General features: G+C 39.4%; 1 pseudogene; it reads left to right on the top strand.

Moving 5' to 3' along the window:
• The first annotated feature begins 7,734 nt into the window (after nt 1-7,734).
• LOC110198773 (atlastin-3-like) lies at nt 7,735-9,235 on the top strand (annotated as a pseudogene).
• The last annotated feature ends 663 nt before the right edge of the window (nt 9,236-9,898 follow it).

Here is a 9,898-nt window from a genome sequence, read left to right as displayed (position 1 = left end):
AATGATGGTCAAAGAAAGGAGACACAAATTATGGTTGGCAACTCCCTGCTGAGAGAAACTGAGGATATCAAATATCAAAGAACAGGGAATAATCACTTCTTCCTAGGATATGTAACAGAGACATGATTGATGGAGAAACTCTGAGGCTATACCACACATAATGACTTTTAGTGGTTCAGATGGAAACAAATGATAACCCCAGTAGAACCCTGGAGAGTATCTGTAGGGATTATAAAGGTCTTGGCAAGAAAATGAAAGTCTTAAGGGCTCCTTTGAAAGTAGGAGAATCAGAGGATAAAAAAAAAGATATGTGAAGTGAACAACTACTTAGGGAATCATAGAATCTTTGAGATGGAAGAGACCTTATGAGGCTAACTATTCTAACCAGTACCTGAATGGGAAACAACCCCCACACACACCCTAATGAGTGGTCTTTACTGAACAGCTTCCAATATGGGTGAAGTAATTGGCTCCTGAGGCAGACCATTCTACTTACGGAGAGCTCCAATTGTTAAGAATTTTCTTCTTAAAATAATATGGGATCCGTATTTTTGGACCAAAATTTAAAATACAGGAATGATAGATTCTTGGTCAAAGATAAAATATATTTGTCAAGAGGAAAGACAAGTCTATTTGCTTGGAGACTTACAGATCAGATAAAGAGAGTTTTACCATGAAAATGGGAGGAAGGAGAAGAGAAAATTGTCCACATACAAACATTAAGTCAGAAAATAGCAGATATCATAGGAAATTTGACATCATAAATACCACTGAGACTTGGTGAAAATTGGCTCATGACTGGAGTAGAATGGTATGCCTTACTCAAAAGGATTATGTCAGATAAAAGAAACAATAATGTGGTAGAAATATCCTTCACATTGCCCTGCCAGAAGACTCCGGGAGCAAATCATAAAGCACAGAGACAGGATATAGCACTGAAGTTGATCTTCAACTATTATAACAGTATCTGAATCTTAATTTTCTCTGCTAAGGGTAGAGGGGATCATACATTCTTGTTTTGCCTTTCTGACATTTTTTAAATGATGGAGGAAGCAACGAGAGGAAATACTACTTGGGACTTGATGTTGACCACAAAAAAGAAAAAAGAAAAAAAAAAGAACAGACTACTAAGCTAGGAATTATGGGAATTTTGATAGGTCTTAACAGATAAGAAATTGAAAATTGGTCATAGGATAGCATGCACCCAAGATTTTAGGAAAGATTTTAAAGAGTTCAAAGAAAGCATAGGTAAGGTCTCATTGCTTAAAATTTTGCAAATGAGATTGTCCCAAAAGGGACTCTCAAAAAAAAATGGTGACACAAGCACAAATAATTTCAATGAGAAAGAAAGGTAAAGAGCTGCTAAAAAAATCTGTTTGGATGCCCAGGAATCTTGTCAACAAAATCTGACTTGAAAAGGACAGGTACAGTAGATAAAAGTAAGAGAATGAAATTAAGGTGAATGAACCCATACGTACGTCTAGAACTCTAAACCCTAGAGTGAGTTGAAGCATGAAATGCTTGTGTAAAAAACAAACAAATAAAAGCACTTTCAAAAAACAAAAGCAAGATCACAGAAGTAATGACTGCTGTGTCAGATGAGTGAGATGATGTTAATGGAGTAGCTTGACTCCTGTTTTGCTTAAATTCTCTTAAGGAAACCTATTTTTCAAGTTGGAAAATATAAGGGAAACTAGTTAAAAGAGAATGAACTCCAAGGTAAATAAAGATATGGGAATAAAGGACCTAACCATGTTCCTTGAGTCCAAATTGCTAGGTTAAAATGAACTACATCCCACGTTACTGAAGGAATTTTTAAATGTGATTGCTGATCCACTGTGAGCGATCCTTGAAAAATCAATCAAGAGGATCCAAATCACTAATAATGGAAGAAGAAAAAATCATTAATAGCCTTGAGATTTTCTTGCAGACCCAGCAAATTCATAAAGACAAAAGATGGGAATAGTCAGTGTTTGAGGGATTGTGGAAATATGGGCATATTAATGCATTTTTAACCATTGTAGGAAGCAATTCAGAATTCTGCAAAGAAAGTGAGTAAAAGTCTATACCTTTGATTCACAGCTTCTACTGCTAAGCATATACCTAAAAGAGGTCAATAATAAAACAAAAGGCTCCATAAAATATTTATAGTAGCCTTTTAAGTGGTAGCAAAGAATTGAAGACAAAGTACAAAGTACCAAGTATTTCTTAAGATGCCTGTCATTTGGGAAATAGCTAAACAAATTGTACTATGTGTATAAAATGGAATATTACTGAACCATAAGAAACTATGAAGTTGAAGAATATAGTGAATGGGAAGATTTATATGAACTGATGCAAAGTGTAGTGAGCAGAACTAGGAAAATTATATAGTATTATTACAACAACATAAGTAGAAAGAAATGAAAAGAACAGTCACAAAGCCATCAAATTTGACTCATATAAAATTAAAATGACCAAACTTGCTCTGAAAGAAAAGATGACAAGGCAGTCCCTTCATTGCAGAGGTGGAGGAACATGCATGTGAAAAATCACATTTAATGCCAAACCTTTTTTTAATATTGTGGTTAATTTTGCTGAATTGTTAAACTTGCTTATTTCCCCCCCTTTATTTTAAGGGATGGATCTTAGTGGTAATGGTGGAGATAAATAGGGTAATAAAGGTGACATGAAAACAAAGCTATCAATAAAAATTTATTTGAAAATTAAATGGAGGAGCCATGCAACTGAAGATGGGCAAATATCCAAATTTTCAAAAATTAAATGCGAGTGAATTCTACTACTAGAGGGCAATGAACGTGACTTTGATTAATGTTAGAATTCTAGAACATATTAAAGAGTTGGTTTATTAGCACTTTTTTTGGAAAATACAGAAAGCCAACATAGGAAAATCAAGAACAAGTCATACTAGTTTACCTTACCTTCTTTTTGAAAAGTTTGTTATACTGATAGATCAGCATTATTACCCTGATGGGTGAGGTACTAGTTATTTACAATTATAAGCTATCTAAAAGTAGAATAAATTCTACTTTTGTAAGGGATTCTCCATCAGTAGAGTTCTTGAAGTAAAGATCACTGGATAACCACTTGTCTGAGATATAGAGGAGAGAGATATTTAGATATGAATTGGAAAAGATAACTTTTCAGGTTCCTGCTTACTCTAAGGTGTTCTGTATTTCTGGGAATGCTATAGACAAAATATACCTAGATTTCAACAAGTCACTTATGTGTGTCAAGATATCCCTGTAGATAAGAAAGCGGTATGTGGGTTGTGTTATAGAAAAATTAAAAAAAAACATTTTAATTGGTTGAATGATTAGATAGATAGAGCACTTATTAAGTACTTACCATGGGCCAAGAACTGTGCTAAGATCTGAGAATACAGATGCTAACCTAGACCTCTCTGATATTCTTCTTCTTATGCCCTATGCTAGTCTTTCCTACTGAGCCCCTACCTTCAATTGTGGGGTGGGGGAGCATCTCTAGTTCTCCTGATCTAGATAGTTCAGGAGGAGAAAGTGAGGCTGGTGACCTTGTATAGCTCTCCCTCACTTTAATCCAATTCACTTGCAAGGCACGGCACCATCTTCCTGACGTCATGGTCCTCTGGACCTTCCTTTCTGGAAAGAAAGAAGGACAAACAAGCACAGCAACCTAGACCACCCTCAGCCTTGGGTGATCTAGATGAAGAATCTATATTCCCCATCCAAGCCTGAGCTAGCTGGGTGGAGTAGCAATACCCAGAACAAGGAGAATGTTAATCGTATTTTCCATCAGCCCTGTCCTTGAGAGACTGGACAAGGAAATAGGACAGGGAAAAAAAGCCAAGGTCTCCCCAATTTTAATAATTCGCTATTAATATGAGAGAGAAATAATCATTTCTCTCACAGTGAAGTAAACTATTCTCAACATAATTTTGACTGATTAGAAGGAAATAGTTGCCCAAGTGAAAAAGGTAGGAACCTTAGGAAGATGTAGCTATAGTTTTCAGGGTTCATCATAAATAATCAGTCAGTAAACATCTGTTAAACATCTACTATGTGCCAAGTACTGTGCCAAGTGCTGGGGGACATGAAAAGAGGCAAAAGACAGTCACTGCTTTCGAGAAGTTCACAATCTGATAGGGGAGACAACAAGCCAACAGCTATGTCCAGATACCCTATATGAGGATAGAAAAGAAATAATTAGCAGAGGGAAGGCAGGAGAACTAAGATAGGCTGGGAAAGGCTTTCTATAGAACGTGGAATTTTAGCTGAGACTTGAAGGAACCAGACGAAACAGAGATGAGGATGGAGAACATTCCAGGTGTGGGGGATACTCAAAGAAATGCCCCGATCTGAGAGCTGGAATATCTTGTTTGTTGAATAGCCAGGAGGCCAGTATTCCTTGATCAAAAAGCATTTGGGGAGGAGTAAGGTGAAAGAAGACTGGAAAGGCTTTGAATGCCAAACAGAATTTTGTTTTTGATCCTGGGGGCAAAAGGGAGCCACAAGTGTTTATTGAGTAAGGGAGGTAACACAGTTGTTGGACCCAAGCTTTAGTAAAATCACTTTGGTGGCTGAATAGAGAATGGTTTATTGTGGAAGGAGATTCGACACAGGCAGACCCATCTACAGGCTGTTCAGGTGTGAGGTGATTTGAGGACCTACACTAGAATGGCGGCAGAGGACAGAAGGGAGCACATTAGAGAGAAGATGTGAAGGTGAAATCTACGGGTCTTGGCAACAGATTGGATATGGGGGCTTGTGAAGAATCCAAGATGACTGCTAGGTTTTGAGCCTGAGGGACTAGGAAGATCTTTGTTTAGTGGGCCCCATTTGTATTTGAGTTTTTCACTACTACATTAGAAGATCTTCAAGAACCAACAAACTGCTGCCTCCTGAAGCCCCTATTATCACTCCTTTTTCAGAACAATACTTATCAACAGTAAAGCCTCATACAAGTAATATTTGGGGGGTGTTTCTTAAAAAATAAGCAGGTATAGCTGAAACCCAGACATTCCTGAAAGTCCTTTATTTTGGTAAAATTCCATTTCCCACCCTGTGGGATTGTTCTCAGTTTTGCTGACTAAGTTATTCTTGGCTGTACATACATCTTTTGCCTTCCAGAATATCATATTCCAAATTCTCAATTCCCTTAAAATTGCTAACTCTTATATGATCCTGCCTATGGCTCCTCAGGAGTTGAATTCTGCTTGACTGTCTGTGGTAATTTACTTTTACCTATCAGCTTTGGATTTTTGCTATAATAGTCCTGGGCGTTTATATTTTGGGTGACCGGTAGGTTCTTGCAATTTCTATTTTACTCTCTTGTTCTAAGAGATCTAAGCAGTTTTTTCCTTTCTTTCTGGACTTCTTGAAATGTAATGTCCAGGCTCTCTTTTTGGGCATGACTTCCAGGTAGTCTAAAGATTATTAAATTCTATCTCCTTGATTTCTTTTCCAGGTCAATTGTTTTTGCTATGAGATAATTCACATATTTTCCTACTTTTTCAGTCTTTTGAATGTTTAAGGATGACTTTTAAAATCCATTTTAATTTTCAGGATGTTATTTTCTTGGATAAGGTTTTATACCTCTTGTTCTAAACTGTTAATTCTCTTTTCATATTTTTCTCTCATTCTCACTTCTTTTCTAGTTTTTTTTCTCTATCACTCTCATTTGATTTCTTAAATCATTCGAAATATTTTTTAAAAAATTAACTCTCAGAAATTCTGGTTGGATTTGTGTTCAAGCTGTGTTTTTCTTTGAGGATTTGCTTATAGATTTTTTTCTGAGTCATTCTCATATCCTGAACTTGTTCCTCTTGAGCTTCCCTGACACCACATTACTCATTATGGTGGGATTCTTCATTTGCTCATTCTTCCAGTTTACTTTCTTACTTGGGATTTTTTGCTAGTGCCAGATTCTGGGGAATATTTCTGACTTAATGCTTCCGTCCTCTTATATCCTTTTTCTGCCTTCACAATTCAGTCTGGGAGCCTGCAAGTTTTCAGTGCTCCCAAAGTGATGTGATTGGGCAAGGTCTTCTCAGTGCCCTCCTGGTGTAAGCTCTGCAAATTACTGACCTAGGTTTGGGTCTATAGGCTTGTCCCTATTTAAGTATTTCAAAAGACTGTAGGATGACTCATTCACTATCAACCTTCTAACAGATTCTGGTTCTGAGTGACTGAACTGCAGGCTCCCCTTTGGTCTGGGACTGCTGCCCTGGTTTTTCTACTGCAGATCCCACCTAAAGGTTAGAACTAAGGTCCTGTTCTGTTCCTGGGATCAGAGCCAAACCACTACTTTTTGCTTTCAAACTTGTTCCTTGCTCAGTATACAGTTAGGGCCCATTAGCAATCACTCCTCTCCACTATTCCAATTTGCAGGCTCCTCCCCATCCCCCGCCCCATTCCAACTGGGCAGTGGGTAGTGGACAACTAAGCTGCCATATGGCCCCTGTTCCTGTATTCTGTGATAATTCAGAAATCTCCTGGGATCTCTTCCTGCCCAAGTCCTTACTGTGTCAGTGCCCAGTTGGCTCTCTTTCAATCCATGGGCACTGGCACACATAGTGTTCTCCTAGACAGACTATGTTCTCCATCTGCAGTCTTCTCTGTCTATCTCCCTAAGCCATCCTGGGCTGGAAAAAATGGCTCATTGGGAAGTTGTCTTGGCTTTGCTGATCGGAACTTAAACTCATGCTTTTCTAAATCTTTGTGGAGGAGATTTCCTGGGGGAAGTTAGATTATACTTCTTACTCCTACTCTGCTAGCTCAACTCCACTTCCACAGGAATGTCTTAGTGATCGTTATGACTTTGTTTTTCCTTCAAGATTCAGCCGAAATCTATGTTCAGAAAAATTTCTTATAATGACCCTTTTCCTCTTCCCTCTCCACCAAATCCCCACCTCTTTGTCTCTCTTCCACCTATAGATATATTCAAGCAAAGGAAAGAGGGAAATGTTGAAAAACAATTTTCATGCTCTTGCATAGAATGTGGGACTCTGCACTACATTTTTACTTTGTGAATTCCTAAAGGGAATGAAGGTCAACACAAATGAAGGTCGACTTTTGTACATTTATACCATAATGCTTAAAGAATTTGATTCTGGTTTTGATATTTTTCATCTCTTCTGTAATCTCCATTTGTCTTCCCCATTCTCAAATTCAATTTAGCGAAGATTAACATTTTCATTTCCTCCTAAGCTTCCAGCCCTGAAATTATAGCAGAACGGAATTATCATTTCTCTTGCCTCCAAAGAACTTGATGGTCACAGGCAAAATTGTGAAGTAGGTGAAGATGATCTTTAACAACTTGTTCAGGGCTCCCTTCATCTTTTCTCACTTCTCCAGGTACCCAGTGTCTTCAGGCTCTCCTCTTCATATCACTTGAAACTAAGATGTCAAAATAGCAAAAGTTTAGAAATGTTACCATTTTGAGCAGAGTTTTCATTTTAATGAGAGCATAACCTTAAGCTAAAAGGGTAAAGTTCTGACCCTTGGTATTTCATTTCAGCAGTGGGTGTGGAATGGAAAGATTTGGTCTTTCTTTTACTAGGTGTAGTTGATTTTCTGCTGCCCTGACATCTGGGATGTTGAGGCACTGCATGTTTTCTTTTCTGCAAATGGCAGCGACCTCAGCTGAAAGTGAGGAAAACACAGGACCAATTGAAAAAGTGGGTTGTGATTCAGCAGGCATGTCTACTCACAGTATCTGGCCTTTCAACAGTGGCAGTACAACAGCACAGTGGTGATGTCATTGAGTCCCTGGCGTCTGGCCCTGCAGATCCTCTCGGTGAACAAAGAGCAGCATTCTTTTGAGCTGAATGAGAATGCCTTGGCCGGGGTCCTCTTTCAAGAGCACATCAAGTACCTTGACATGGTAGTGGTATCAGCAGCTGGAGCCTTCTGCAAGGGCAAGTCTTTCTTTCTGGACTTCTTGTTTCACTACCTATATAACCAGAAGGAAAGTGGCCATCCACACAGGTTGGGTGATGAAAATGAACCACTTAACAGGATTTTCATGGCCAGGGGGTTCTGACCCTGAAACCACTGGAATTCAGATCTGAAGTGAAATTTTCACTATGAAGAGGGCTAATGGGAAAAAGGTTGCAGTAGTTTTGATGGATACTCAAAGTTCATTTGACAGACATTTAACAGTGAAGTACTATGCCATCACATTTGCCCTCAGTACCATGACTAGCTCTATCCAGATTTATAATTTGTCCCAGAACATTCAGGAGGATGACCTACAGCAGTTGCAGCTGTTCACTGAATGGCAATGAATTAAATTTTCCAGAAACCTTTCCAGATGCTGATGTTTTTGATTCCAGACTGGAACTTTCCTTATAAATATAACTATGGACTTGAGGGAAGAATGACATTTCTGGAGAAGTGCTTGCAAAGTGAAAGAGCAGCAGCACGAGGAAATTCAGAACGTCCAAATTCACATTCCTTTGTTTTTTTACTGATGTCACCTACTTTTTCCTATCGTAGCCAGGGTTCCAAGTGGCCAGCAGCCTGACCTTGGTTGGAAAATTGAGAGACATCACTCCTGAATTCAAAGAACAATTACAAGTGTTGATACTATTTGTGTTAGATTCAAGCAAGTTAGTGGAAAAGGAGATCAATGGCTCCTGTCAGGGTCTGCTGGAGTGTTTTAGGACCTATGTTAAGATTTACTAAGGAGAATATCTGCCTTGCCCCAAACAATGCTTCAGGCCCCTGTAGAAGCCAACAATTTAACTGCTGTGGCATCTGCAACATGGAAAAGGTCTGCAAAGGGGAGAAGTCCTGCCTGGCATCCAACACCCTGTAGAAGAAGCATGATGAGTTCTGGAAGCAGGTCATGGACTAGTTTAAGAGGAGCAAGAAGATGTGGGGTAAGGACTTCAGCCTACGGTACCAGAGCAAGCTGATCCAGGAGCTGTACAGCCACTTCCTCAGTGTTCAGCTTCTTCCACATGCCAGCTGTGTTCATTGTGATGGTCTATCTGAGCTCAGGCTTCACAGGCTTCCTGGGCCTCAACACTGTCACCCAGTTCTGCAACTGCATGCTGGGCCTTTTGCTCATCTCACAGCTGACCTGGGGTTATGTCCGCTACTCTGGCCTATGCAGGGAGCTGGGCGGTGTCATCGACTCCAGCATGACCTTTGTCCTGGAGCAGGGTTCCTCTTTCATGAATAATTTTACTCATGAGGCTGTGGGGGAAGTGGGATGCAGGAGACTGTTCATGGATAAAAAGTGCCAATAAAATGGGGACCTGGCCAGCGCACAACCGGCCTTCTGCAGCAGCTCTGGAGCACCTACAAGTGGGACATCATCTCGGAAGACTAGAAATATAATGTTGTAATAAATGGAGGATATGTTTGCCTGTGGCATCACCCCCCCTCCCCACCAAAATGCTATCTCATTTATATTTGGTTCCCTCCCATTTTCTTTTGTCCTACAATTAGATGGATATAAAATCCTATTTTAAGGGTGCCCATTTAGACTTCAAAGTTGAAGGTGGTTGGTTCTAAGTCTTCTTTACAACATGACTAATGTGAAAATATGTTTAATAGGGGGCAGCTAGGTGGCACAGTGGATATAGCACCGGCCCTGGAGTCAGGGGGACCCGAGTTCAAATTTGGCCTCAGACCAATCACTTGACACTAGCTGTGTGACCCCTGGCAAGTCACTTAACCCCCAATTGCCTTTAAAAAAAATATGTTTAATAGGACTGTATATGTAGAGCCTATATTGGATTGCACACAGTCTTGGGGAGGGAGGCGGAGAGAATTTAAAACTCAAAAGCTTAAGGAAGTGAATGTTGAAAACTAAAAATAAATGAATAAAAAAAAGTTGAAGGTGGTAAGGACTCCAAATAGAGACAATGAAATGAAAGGGCAAAGGCCCTGTCTGGTGTAAATTACAT

The sequence above is a fragment of the Phascolarctos cinereus genome, unplaced genomic scaffold (assembly GCF_003287225.1).
Source record: "Phascolarctos cinereus isolate Bilbo 61053 unplaced genomic scaffold, phaCin_HiC Scaffold_726;HRSCAF=1367, whole genome shotgun sequence".
NCBI lineage: Eukaryota > Metazoa > Chordata > Mammalia > Diprotodontia > Phascolarctidae > Phascolarctos > Phascolarctos cinereus.
The sequence above is the reverse complement of the archived record's forward strand: the minus strand, read 5'-3'. Positions and strand labels throughout refer to the sequence as shown.